Source organism: Eupeodes corollae, chromosome 1 (assembly GCF_945859685.1).
Source record: "Eupeodes corollae chromosome 1, idEupCoro1.1, whole genome shotgun sequence".
Classification (NCBI taxonomy): Eukaryota; Metazoa; Arthropoda; class Insecta; order Diptera; family Syrphidae; genus Eupeodes; species Eupeodes corollae.
The window spans coordinates 201,853,991-201,868,121 of NC_079147.1; the positions used below are offsets into that span (position 1 = coordinate 201,853,991).

The 14,131-nt window shown below is 32.7% G+C and overlaps 1 protein-coding gene across 12 annotated transcripts in view; it reads right to left on the minus strand.

The window, feature by feature from the left end:
- Positions 1-14,131, minus strand: part of LOC129938470 (liprin-alpha-1) — a 52,934-nt gene that overhangs the window by 30,065 nt on the left and 8,738 nt on the right. The gene's annotated exons all lie outside the window — the stretch shown is intronic.

The following is a 14,131-nucleotide window of genomic DNA, read 5'->3' on the forward strand; positions in this document are numbered from 1 at the left end:
TAGTGGACGAAAAAGCCATAATGCCTGTCATTAAGGAGCTTGGAAAGAAGGGACGTAAGTAAGAGGATTCGTCTCATAGAATCGGTTAGGCTTTTGAGTACAGTATGAGTCACTTATGAAAAGCATGGAATTAACAGCAAACCTTGCTGCAAGCAAATTGGTTTTATCAATCGAGCTTACAAAAGGATTGCTATTGGAAATAAGGGTAGGAACTGACGATGACGTAGTGCTGCGTACATTCTTTACATATGACCAGAAATGTTTACTACCTTTGGAACATTATAGTATTTTTTGCTGTAATGTTTGGTCAAGCAAACATTTAATGCGTCGAATATATTGGTTACAAGTTTTTATAGCTTGTTTGAGCTTATTCCGGTTTTCCTCAGTGGGGTTAACTTTATAATTCCGGAAACTTCATCTTTGATCCTAATAACCTCCTTACAGCTCAAATCAAACCATGAGTTTTCTTTAAGTTTGATACATTTTACCCTATTCGTTATAACATTTCTCATTCCAGAAAGAATTAAGTTGTTTGGAACCATATCCGCGCTGGAATCCACGTCACTATGTAGGAAGCATTGTGACCAGTTAAAGTTTCTGAAGGAGTCGTTGAGACAGTTTCAGTTGGCTTTCTCATATTGCCATACTGTTCTAGGGGTTTTCTCTTTAACTGGGGTTTTTCGGCATGAGAAATTAGCAGATTTGACAGGATGATCATATTCGCCTATAAGCGATAACACACTGTTCGCATATTTATTAGGATCAGAAGTTATAAAAAAGTCTAATGTGTTATGGTATTGCAAAAATTCAAACTGTACCTATTTGTTTATTTTAAAAACAATTTTTTTTTTAAAAAAAGTCTACTAAAATTCGTTCTCGAGTAAAAACCTCTCTAACGAAACCAGATGAAAAAATCAAACTTATTTTATCATATGCACAATATTGTTGGTAACTTTAAGTTATTTTTTTTAAAATCAGGTTAAAACTTAGTTTTTACAAAGCACGGAAACCTACAAAAACTGATAAGAAATGAATTTTAATGCAAGTATTATGACAACAAAGACAAATATTGGCTTCAAACTTTTATATTTTACACAACATTTATTTCTAGCATACAAAATTAATATGGTATTATTTAAACAAACTTTATAAAGCTTCACATTTGAATACTCTTATACTGATATATTTTACATATTTCATTAATAAATGCAAGGCCTAAAAGTAGCTTTTTTCTTTTATTTGTGCCTTCACTTTATATTAAATGTGTTAATAACTTGACTCCAGGTGCCACCTATTATGATCTATATATAAATAAGACCTTTTGTTAACAAATTTGCTAATAATAATAATAAAATTTCTGCAAACAATTTTTGTAAATATATAATTTACCTACAGCGTTTAGATCTTGCTGCATTGATTATAATATAATATAAATATAATCATTCAAAAATGTGTTCGTAATTGCTTTAAAGAATAACAATTCAGTTCTCTTTTCATAGGACCACCTTTAATCAGACCCAAATCGAGAACATGTTTGCGGGCGTTTTTAATAAAAACTTATTTTGTTTGTGTCTTTAAACACAAATTATCAATATATTTTTTTAGGAATTCACCTTAAATGCGATAGATACTACTCATACCTATAAATATTTTTTTATTACTTCTTAAACCTTTATTTACGATTCTCTATTCCTTTTAAAAGTTACCCTGTTTGTAGTTGGAAATCTAAGCAACAACAAAATCATTTAAATCTCTAGTAAAAACTTGATTATCTATATTAAATCCAATTAACACTTTCCGATGCCATAAAAATAAATAAGCTTACTCCTTTATTTTACCTGTCAGGATTACAAACTGTTGTTTCAACTAAAATAGCGAATACAAAAATTCAAGATTAAACAAATTGAGAGCATTGGAATGTTTTTCCCTATTTTATTGCCCTATGAAAAATATGGACGAGTATTTTTTTAAATTGGTCTCTGCCTAACTCTCGGTGAAAATTAAATACATTTAAATGAATCTTTAACCCCGCAGTATAGTCTACTTTAAACTACTACAACCACACCCTCCTTGTATAGCCCGTCTCATCATCTCGACGCTTGTTGTTGGTGTTGTCGTTGGTGTAACTCATGCTGCTGCTGATGATGGTTAAGAATCGGTGCCATTGAGTAGCCTTTAGCCATGTTAAATTGCAACTTGACTGTTTTTAAGTTATCCAACGCGCGCCTCCCTCAAGACAATAATCAGAATCTTATTATACATACCACAGGCATAGTACAACTAAGGTTTTCCTTTATTTTTCATCCCATGATGATCAAGTAGAAAAATATATAAAGAAAGAAAAACTCAAATTCTTACTGTTTAACTTGCGTAAGGAAAAACTTAATTCACTCAAGTTTCTTTCTCTCACTCACGGATGCCCTGGGACATTAAGGTTATTTTCAAGCTTAATTAGAACGCTTGACAAGAAAGTAAAGAAAGTAGTTAGGTGTTCCTAAAAATACTAGTATAGGCCTATCAAAAAGTAATACAAATTAGGCATGGTTTGGTTTTTTGTTTACTTAGTTTTTGTTAAGGAATTTAGAAAATCTTTTCGTTTGAAATCAAATGTTTAGGTCAAGCTTAATTAGTCTAATCCTAAATCAATTCCTTGCCAGTATGCGTGAGATGAATGTTTTTATCTTTAATCAAAGTGTGTAAGTCTTTTGTAGTAGAGGAAATGTGTGTGTAAATTTATACGTCTCTATATTTCTATCTAATTCGAAATTTGGTAAGAAAAAGCTGACGGAAATCGAACACAAGCGGGGTTATTTCAAATATAGACAATATACTTAAAATAAAATAAGCTTCAAAATTCTGGTTTCTGAATACGGGGGATTTATTGAAATTGTTTTTTATAGTTTTTTATAGTTCACATATTATTAAAATAACCGAACCGTGCTTTAACGAATTTACTCTGATTTCAAACTATTGATTTTAAACACCGCCGAAATAAAATCCTTAACGTTCACTACATTTTATTACATGTAAAGGGTGATTTTTTTGAGGTTAGGATTTTCATGCATTAGTATTTGACAGATCACGCGGGATTTCAGACATGGTGTCAAAGAGAAAGATGCTCAGTATGCTTTGACATTTCATCATGAATAGACTTACTAACGAGCAACACTTGCAAATCATTGAATTTTATTACCAAAATCAGTGTTCGGTTCGAAATGTGTTTCGCGCTTTACGTCCGATTTATGGTCTACATAATCGACCAAGTAAGCAAACAATTAATGCGATTGTGACCAAGTTTCGCACTCAGTTTACTTTATTGGACATTAAACCAACCACACGAATGCGTACAGTGCGTACAGAAGAGAATATTGCGTCTGTTTCTGATAGTGTTGCTGAAGACCGTGAAATTTCGATTCGTCGCCGTTCGCAGCAATTGGGTTTGTGTTATTCGACCACATGGAAGATTTTACGCAAAGATCTTGGTGTAAAACCGTATAAAATACAGCTCGTGAAGAACTGAAGCCGAACGATCTGCCACAACGTCGAATTTTCAGTGAATTGTCCCTAGAAAAGTTGGCAGAAAATCCGCTTTTTTATAGACAAAATTTCGTTCAGCGTTTGGCTCATTTCTGGTTGAATGGCTACGTAAATAAGCAAAATTGCCGCATTTGGAGTGAAGAGCAACCAGAAGCCGTTCAAGAACTGCCCATGCATCCCGAAAAATGCCTGTTTGGTGTGGTTTGTACGCTGGTGGAATCATTGGACCGTATTTTTTCAAAGATGCTGTTGGACGCAACGTTACGGTGAATGGCGATCGCTATCGTTCAATGCTAACGTTCAATTTCAACAAGATGGCGCTACATGCCACACAGCTCGCGATTCTATGGCCATTTTGAGGGAAAACTTCGGAGAACAATTCATCTCAAGGAATGGACCGGTAAGTTGGCCATGCGATTTGACGCGCCTTTAGACTATTTTTTGTGGCGCTACGTCAAGTCTAAAGTCTACACAAATAAGCCAGCAACTATTCCAGCTTTGGAAGACAACATTTCCGAAGAAATTCGGGCTATTCCGGCCGAAATGCTCGAAAAAGTTACCCAAAATTGAACTTTCCGAATGGACCACCTAAGACGCAGCCGCGGTCAACATTTAAATGAAATTATATTCAAAAAGTAAATGTCATGGACCAATCTAACGTTTCAAATAAAGAATCGATGAGATTTTGCAAATTTTATGCGTTTTTTTTTTTAAAGTTCTCAAGCTCTTAAAAAATCACCGTTTATAAGATAGTTTTTTTTATATAACTTACAAGAAATCAAGGAGTTACCCTTAACATGTAAAAAGTTTTATTACAGTGAGAGAAATGTAGAAAGAATCACAGAGGAGATTTTAAAGATAAAGTAATCATAAAGTTTTTAATGGGAATGGAAAATAGAGGTGGGTACAAAATTCCACATTCTCGATGTGCGGTTAAAAGCATAGTCTCATTATTTGGCACTACTTCCAAAATTGAAGGTTAAATTAATGAGTATTCCAAGGTGGGGGGGTCATCAATTGGCTAATACGACAAAACTTCGTTTCTAGTAAAACAACGAAAGGCATGAAACGTTGCGGTGGTGTTCAAGCGATGTTAAATTGTGGGTTATATTTTGTATCGCCTATTATTTTCAAAGCTCTTTTTTATATCCTATCCAAAAGATGTAAATTAAGCTAAGAGCACCTGTCCAAATATATTCAAGTTTTGGACGAATGAAGGCTTTGTAAATTATAGCCAAATCAAAAAGGGTGAAACATTTCGTTTTCATTTCGAGTATGATTCTTTCATATTTCCCGAATGATTTGAAAAAAGCAAAAGTTATAGCTATCTGCAAACCTAGCAAAGCAAAGAATAATCCTAATAGTTGTAAGCCTATTAGTTTATTAAGTACGGTTGGTAAACTGTTTTAAAAGCTAGTTATAAGCCTAATAGTTTATTAAGTACGGTTGGTAAACTGTTTTAAAAGCTAGTTAATAGACGATTGCAAAACCATATGGAGGTTGCAAACATATACCCAAATAAGTCCTTCGGCTTTAGGACTAGTCACTCCACAGGCCATCAAATTTTATGAATTTTTAACTCACTTCAAAAGTAACCCTTACTAAAAATTTTGGACTGGTCTAGTACTGTTGGACAACGAAAAAGCCTGTGTGGGAAGACGGGTTCGTATACAAATTTATGATGTTTTGTTTTCCGACAAATCTTATGAAATTTATAAAAAAAAAATTACAAAACAGAGCATTTTCTGTACACGCAGGCAGTGTAAACTCTCTTCTTTATGATATAGTTAATGGAGTCTGTGCTATCCTGCTATCTTTGGACCCAAACACTGAATTTGCTCTGCTTTCTGACGACACAGCTCAGAAAGCACAGTAGTCCTCAATGCACCTTTAATACCCTTCAAAACATATTTTCATAAGTGGAAGAAAATCAATGGCTCTTCGGCGACGGAAATCAGATGTTTTGCCAAAAAAAAACTTCGTTACAGCCAAACTCTGTCGATATCACTTGGTCTGAAAACAGCAAGTACCTAAGAGTCACACTTTACAAGAAACTGACTTTTGACAAAAATACCGCCAACACGATTAACAAAACCAATCTTTTAATAAGAATTGTATACCCCTTCTTAAACTGCAAATCAAATCTTGGTGGCCATAATGAAATTTTGATATTCAAAACTATTTTCCAGTCTATACATCCAGTGTGGTTTGACTGCGCTGAAACCTAAACTGCTAAACTTGCCAAGGCATTATTTTACAATCAGGCTTCATGTAGTGTAATTTATAGTTTGCAAGACATTTTTTTTAGAAGATGTTCTTATTCTCATAATGAGCTAATTCTTAATATCTTCAATTAAATATTTTATTTATATCGCATTTCGGTTAATGTGCAATTTTTACTTTTTAACATTTGTTTCTCAGTTACATTTTCTATATTAGTATTAAGTACCTAATGAATTTAATTTTCTAAAACTCTTAAGTAAACATATGTAAAATATTATCGAACTACAATAATAAATAAATAAATATTTGTACCTTATTAATACTTATTTTCTTCTATAAAACAAAAAAAAAAACAAGTAAGGCTAAATGTAACAATAACTCGCAGAGCCTTGAAACCAATGAGATAGATAAACTAAGGCTTTGAAAATCAAATTACAAAACAGCTTTAATTACAGTAGCAATTACCCCAATTGAGAACTTTTTAAGGCTTCTTAATTCTTCATCTCCTTCTCTCTTAATAAAAAGCCTACTCGTATATTGAAACAATCAACAACACAGACGACCGACAACGAAGTAGACATGCTAACAATGGATTTTTGTCTAGATAAACTTTTTCCCAACATTCAACAACTAAAACTAAGTTGGGCTTTAGTTTTACTTAATTTTCCAAAGAACAAAAAAAAAGGTTAAATGAATTACCATAAACAAAACATAGAGAACATGCATGTTTGACCTCTCTCTGATGCAAGTGTTTTTAGTTTTACCCATCAGAGACAAAGAGAGAGAGAGAGAAAAGGATCGAGGACCAAGGACCGAGGACGAGATATGGATGATGATGATGACGCTGATGATGATGGTGTCAACGTCTTCTTTCTTACTTTTTGCCAACATAACATAACACTACACACAACCAAACCCAACCAGTCGCGCTGTTGTATTCAATTTCAATGGCGACAAGAATAGTTTGTTCATCTTTCTCGTCGTACTTCGTGCTTTACAAAAACAATGCACATCCTTGAAGGGATGTAAAGGAAAGCCTTAAAAAAATAGACTTTTTCTTGTGTTTCGTTGTTTAGAACGTGACTATTTTAGCCGGGCAAAAGAATGGAATAGAAAAAAAAATAATGAAACCACTTCCGCATTTAACTGAACAAAATGAATATATTTTCATATCTACATACGTATAGATGTAAAAATAGTGTTATAAAAATGCACTACGCACTTTAAGAAGAACTTAACAAATTAAAATATCCGCAAGTGTGTTTGAATTTAAGATAAGATAGAAGAAATTAAGATTTAAATCTAAGTACAGTGACCGCTTATATCCTTTATTCCAATGACAAATGGAAGGTGCTCTTCTCAAGTTTTCCCTACTTCAATAAAAATGCAAATATAATTATTTAGTTTCATGCTTTTCTTTGAAGAGAAGAAAAAGGGACAGTTTCTTCAAGTTTTTTTTGTTATCTTTCTATAACAAGTTATTGGTCCGATTTGTCGAATTGAATATTTTGACATTTTTCGACGTCCGTAGAGTCGAATAGAGCTGTCCGTATGCCCGTTTTGGGAAGTTTTTTCGTCGTCCATATCTCAAAACCCAGTAGAGATATCAACTTCAAATACATTAGACTTTAAAAAAAAGTTAAAATTTTGGTTAATATTTTACAAACAAACTAATTTTATCACCAAAAATAAACTAAAAATAATGTGTTTAATATCTTGTAAAATTTTAAGAAAATCGAATTGACGGTCTTTTATTTGCAAACAGTAAAAACAAAAAAAAATTACTAAAAGTTGATAAAAATAGATTTTCGAGTTAAATATCTTTCAAAAACTCAAAAATATTGACTTAAAACCAATTTAATGTTATAGAAAATATTGTTTTCAATAGAAAAAATAGAAGACAGTACAAATAGTTTCACAAAAAATAAAAACCTAAAAACAAAAATACTAAAAATTGATGTTAGGTTCTCGATACTTCAATTGTATTGACTTCAATATGATTTCATTCTGTGATAAATTTTTTAGAAAAAATGTTTCAAGAATTGCCACTTAAATCGGTGAAAATTGGTTTTCGACAAAAAAAATCGTTAACAAAAGTAGATTTTGTAATCAAACTATTTTGTCATATGCAAAATAATGTAAGTAGGTTTTAAGTTTTTTTTTTTAGAATAATTAAACTGACAACTTTTTTTAACAAAACAAGAAAACCCCTTAAGCAAGACTTATTAACAGACGGGATGGTAAGTTATCGGTGTGTGTTGCATCCAACCATCTTTTTTTTTATTTTTAATGAGAATATCAAAGTGTTTAACTCGAACAGTTTGAATTAAAAACGCGAGGAACGCGTCAAAGTTATTCTGGCATACTGTAAAAATGGGCGTTCAAATCAGAACGCATATATCGTGCAGTCGCACTTCGTGATTTTTTCGGTCCATTTAATCCGGGTTTGTAGGAAATGTGAAAACACTAGTTCAAGCTCATACTGCAGAAAATATTGCAGTATGAGCTGAAGACCCGTCCATCCCAACTTGTCGTCGTGCCCAACAAATGTCAACCTCGTCTTTGATGAACATAAAGACTTGCATTTAAACGCTTATAAGATGCATTGGATTCAATAACAAAAGCCAAGCGTCAGGGTCGTCACTGGTCAGAATGGTGGCGAGAAATGGCAACAGTGGATGATCAATTTTCAAAAAAATAGTCTTCAGTAATGGAGTACATTTTCACAGAAGGGTATTCATCAATAAGCAGAAAGTGATTGTAGAAAAACCAATGTACTCACAAAGAGTGACTGTGTGGTGCGGTTTATTTGCTGGCGCCATCATCTGGCCGTATTTTAATTTTAAATGAAGCCGGTCAGGCAGTTATTGTGAATGGTGTTCGCTATCACATAGAACCTCAATTATGCCGCAGCGACCATTTAACCGATATTTCGTTCCATACATAATTGAACCATACAAAAATTATCATACATAATAAAAAGATTATCATCTGCTCTTAATATTGAACCACCCTTTAGAAGCTACTGTTAAGACGAACTCAATGGTGGAATACGCAAGACTCGTCTTCTGATGTGACCTAGTTAATGTATGTGAGTTTAAAGTCACCTAAAAGAAGAATATGTTATCAATTGCTAATTGCATAAGTTCGAACAATTTACAACATTAAGAACTACAAATTCATAATTCTTGAGCTTTAAATTTGTATTTTTGAATTTTTCTAAGTGTGCATTTAACAAAAAAAAAAATAAAAAACAATATAATACCGAAAAACTGTATTCGATTAATAAATCGATACTACTTACAAATAATAGTTCTTATAATTTAATATCAGATTGATAAATGCAAAAGTCAATATAATTTTATTTGAAAAAATGTGTGCAGTACATGGGATAAATTATTAAATGATTGTTTTCTGCAACATCCATTTAACAAAACAATTCCATATCTTTGAACGAATTAATTGTGCATTATTATTTAAGTTGTATACTTATTGTTTGCGGTTATGTTATCCTTTGCTATTAGGACCTAAATTATTTACTATTTCTTATTTGTCTTTTATGTGTGAAAATGCGTAAGCTTTATTTTATTACAATCCTATTGTAACTTGAATAGTTAAATTCTTTAGCTATAGCATTTCTATAATCACACTTCTCACTTCTCAAAGGTCTGATACGAAATTGCTTAAGTTTTGGTTATCGTGCGTCTCAACACACCATAAACAACAATAACAACACAAGTTCGCAGCAACAACGATAGAGTAGGTTAGTTAAGGTACAACATACTATAGTATTTAAGACCCTTTGGTTTGCTGGGGTTTGAACAGAAATTGTATGTGACATTAAATACAAATAAAATACCTTATCGGTAATTCAGGCGTTTATTTATATTTTTTTCCAAAAAAAAAAACAAAACATACACCCACCTTATAAAACACGGTATTTTTTGTTTTTTAACCTCGTTTGAACAAACGACAATATAATCAGCGTGTAAATATATTCTTAAGATGGTAGTTTTACAAATCGTTCTGTGTTTTTTATTTTGTTTGTTTTTTTTTTATTTATTTATTTTATTAAGTGTGAAAAATACAGTTTTACCAAATAAGATTACTAAGAGAATTTTGTTATCAAGGACAAAATGGACAAAATCGATTAATGGACCTTTCTTCAAATAAAACAAATCAAAAGAAAATACCTAACCTAAACCGATTGCGATTTAATGGCATTTAAACACGCTATGACAATGCAGATGATACCGATACCAAGTGAATAATAAAAAGCAGTACGGTCGGTGCTGTGCTGGTATTAATTTCAAAACAATTACAAACTTTTATGCGATGACTGATCGAATGTTGGTTTAAAGTTCACGAATTTCAAAAACAAAATGTGACGACTTTCCGGTTTTACATGAGCGAAGGTATAGCGAAGAGAAGAAAAAGCCAAATTAAATGCAATGATTTAGATTTGAGTCAGGCAATCATTGCAACGGATAAATCATCTTCTTCGATGTATGGAACTATGAGCATTTTAAGAAATTGAAAAACAACACAAACGATTTATTTGATTTCAAAAATTGTGTGATTTGTTTTTCTCTGTTAAACATTGGTATATAGATTGACTTTGCCAATTGAGGCTTAGGCAACTTGTTGACCTTCTGATGATTAATTTCATACATCCTTTATAGGATAGGGCAATTGTATTGGTTTCGTGTATTAAAAATGTTTAAAGTTAATATAAGAATGATAGAAGAGCTTAAATTTAGATGTATTGTATTTTAGAGAGAGCTTTAAAATATAAAGATTTAAATATTTACTTCAAACAAAATTCTGATAAAGTTGAATCTTCGTGAAGAGCTTCATTTGTACGTCCTTAAAACTTCCTAAAGAGTTCCCTTAATTTTTATTAAATAAAAGCTTTTCATCAAATATTTTTTGAAAATCTAAATTGACCCAAGTTACTCTCGTATAACTCATTGATTTAGTTTAAGTTTAAAAGTTTTGCACTCGTTTGTTAAAAAATAAAAAAAACTCCGTTAACCATCAATATCTCAAAAAGTAATTTTTGTACATACATGCAATTTAAAATCAGGGCCCTGTTTCAGCAAACACGTTTCACTTTGCAACTTTGAACTTTTACTTTAAAAATTACGTTTTACCAAACGCAAATTTTGCAAAGAGGAAAATATTGAATTGAAAAGTTTTCCGTTTTGCGAAATACGTTTCAATAAACTCAAAAATTAGAGTCTTTTCTGGAAAGCGAAATGTTTTGTTATTTTACAAGTATTTGTTCTTTTTGTTTCACCAAACAATAAACTTTGCAAAATGTAATTTCTACAATTTTTTTTAGTATTCTGCAAAGACAAATTTTCATTTGCAAGGGTTTGTTTCCAAAAATGGATAAAGAAAACTACTCGTAATAAAAAAATTATTGAACCGTTTTGAAAGGGAAGATGTACATATGTAAAAGAATACATTTTTTTTATACAAACATCTCAATATAAAAATGTCTGATTTTGTAGAGGTTTTTTAAGCTGGGAATAGAGCCCAATATCACAGTGTTGCACCTTTGCACGGAATGTGTATAGTTCGAGTATCGAATAATATCATTGATGAGTTTCTCTCTAACACCATTTACAGGGCACAAAATTGTTTAGACAAAGCCTCGAAAATATTTCCCCAAGGAGAATTTCCTTATAGAGCTGGATGTATTGACGATGCCATGATAGATTTTAATTAATATTTCAAATTGGTGAAACATTTACTTTTCAAATAGGGTGAAAGGAAAAGTGAAAAGTTTTTCACTTGGCAAATTTTTTGAAACTCTTTGCACTTTACTTGCAAAATATTATTAGTGAAAAGTGTTTGGTGAAAAAGGCCTCAGATTTGAAACTTGATTTCGAGTTTTACAAGCAAAGTTGAAACCTTATTTAAACTATCCAATGTAGTTTGTCTTTATATAAAAAAAGGTATCGATAACGTGATCTGTTGGTCTTTTTGAAGATTAACTACTATTTTTTAAAACCCTTATCTTGTTTAACAGATTAAAAATTACTAAAAGTAAAATTCATTCTGTGAGTTTTTTACTTTGGTTAAATTTCAAGGCGTGATTCCAAACTTTTTTAGAATCAGTAAAAATTTATTTAGAATTTTGAGTGATTGTTTTTCGTTTTCGAAAGAAATGGATTTTTATACTTAATGCTGTGTTTTTGCTTTTTCAAAATTGTTCATAGTAGATTCCGAAAACTTTTAATAATAATTTCTACTGGGAATTACAGTCGAAATCGTTATTTAAAGCTTTGCTCAATTTTCAGCAGAAAAGAATCAAAATCCGCGGTTGACTTAGTTCTTTCTTGACTACGCCCTTGTTTCAGAAAAGTGGTGCTGAATAGCACATATATGTAGATAGAACATTCTCTTTTTTATTTTACCTGCAGAAATTGTTTGATGTAATCATTCCCATTCTCGGACAGGAACATCTGAACTGCATTCATTGCTTTCGATGGTATTTTTTTGTTATTTACCGAAGACGAAAGAGACGAAGACAAGGACAACAACGACGAAGACGACAAAGATTCAACACCACCACCATTGCCACCAAATTTGCTATTTTTCAAAATGAACAAATCTGAAGTCGTCGTTGTCGTCGTTGCCGCCACTGCAGTCGGTGTAGTAGTAGTTTTCAAACTATGCCCATTGATATTTTGCTTAGACTTCACTCTCAAGAGTTCACTTGCAGTCGGGAGCGGTGGCAGGAGATCGACGGAGGTGTTGATAAAAATCCCTGCACCATTACAAAATTCCTCGCATTCATTGGTAAATATATTCGTAACGCTAACTGGGGAAAGGAGTTTATTTTCCTTTTGCCTCAAATGTTGTCGTTCGAGTTCGGGATAAGTCTTCGAAACAATTGTCAAATTCGAACTCGAAGGATAGCGGCATGTGGCCGAAAGTTTGCTAAAGACATTTGATGAATCATTCGAATAGATTGGATTTGTGTAATCCACAATGACCCCATCGTCGGTGATGCACGATGATAGGTCCTCGTCAGCGTCAAGGTATGATTCGAGAAGATTGTTGTTGATGCTGTTGTTGTTGTTGATGATTAATTTGTGCATTGGGGACTCTTCGCGAATGTCTGGCAGCTCGGTGGCTGACAAATAGCCGATGAGAGGAGCTGCTAAACGGCATGTTTCCATTTCAAAGTTGTTGTTGTTTGCTGTTGAAGGTGGTGTGTTGCTGCACGAGGAATTATAAATTTGTTGTTGTTGCGATTGATGCTGCTGCTGGTGCTGTTGAACAAGGGGTTTTGGGAGGATGATTTCTGCATGCTTAGCTGATATTTCCATGCGACTTAAAACCCGTTCGAAGTGATCGATGGTCTTTTCGATTTCTTGGTCATTTTCGAAGTTGACATTATTGTTCAATGAGTTGCTTCCTTCCTTTTTATTAGGACCAGATGAAGCTGTATCAGCTTGAAATGTTTTTATTACAATGGAAGGCATTATTTTTGTTTTTTGTTTTTCTTTATCCTTGGCTTTCTTTTCTATCACCGAAGTCTGTTTGGCCTTTTCTGTGGTTTCCTTGAGTTCTTTTCGCCGTTTCGGTGGTGTGTTTTTGAGTTCTTTGCCTGAAAAAAAGCTATCCTTGGTTATACCATTAACAATACATGCAGGAGGCTCTGAGGTTTCCCTAAGACTAAATCCATTACTATTTGAGTTACTAATTTGACTGTTAGAATTGCTGTTGTTATGACCGTTGGTAGTATTATTACTGTTACTATGTGAGCTGTTGAATGGATTTTGTACAAATGTTGCAGAGGTTTTAAAAATTTTCGAAAAAGATCCTGTGCTAAAATAGGACAAGCCACTTCCCCCACCACTCTTCGAAGGAGATGATTTTTCTCCCCCAGATGCAGCGGCATTAGATGATGTTTCTTTGAGAATATTTGGAATTGGGTCTTTTCCGGTATTGTGCAAATTGCTATCGGCTGATTGCTGCTTAGATAAAGATTGAGATGATGACAATGATGATGTTGTTGTTCTTGCTGTTGTTTTTGTCTTTGTTTTTGTTGGAGTAGTAGTTGTTTTGTGCTTAGCAGGTGATGGTGACGAAGATGATTGTTGTGAAGGAGTTGGAGATGATGATGCAGCAGCGAGGCAAATTGATGCAGTCGATGGAATGTTATTGTGTCGATTTTGTTTTGATTTGTTTGTTGAGAACATGATGAGAATTTGAAAGGCACTTTAAAGACACTTTTTATAAAATATCTAAATATCATTTTTTAACTATATACACAATTAATTTGTTCTTGAAAATATCTTTGAGGCGAACTTTATTTATTAGAACAAAATTGATAAATGTCAATGCAATTCTA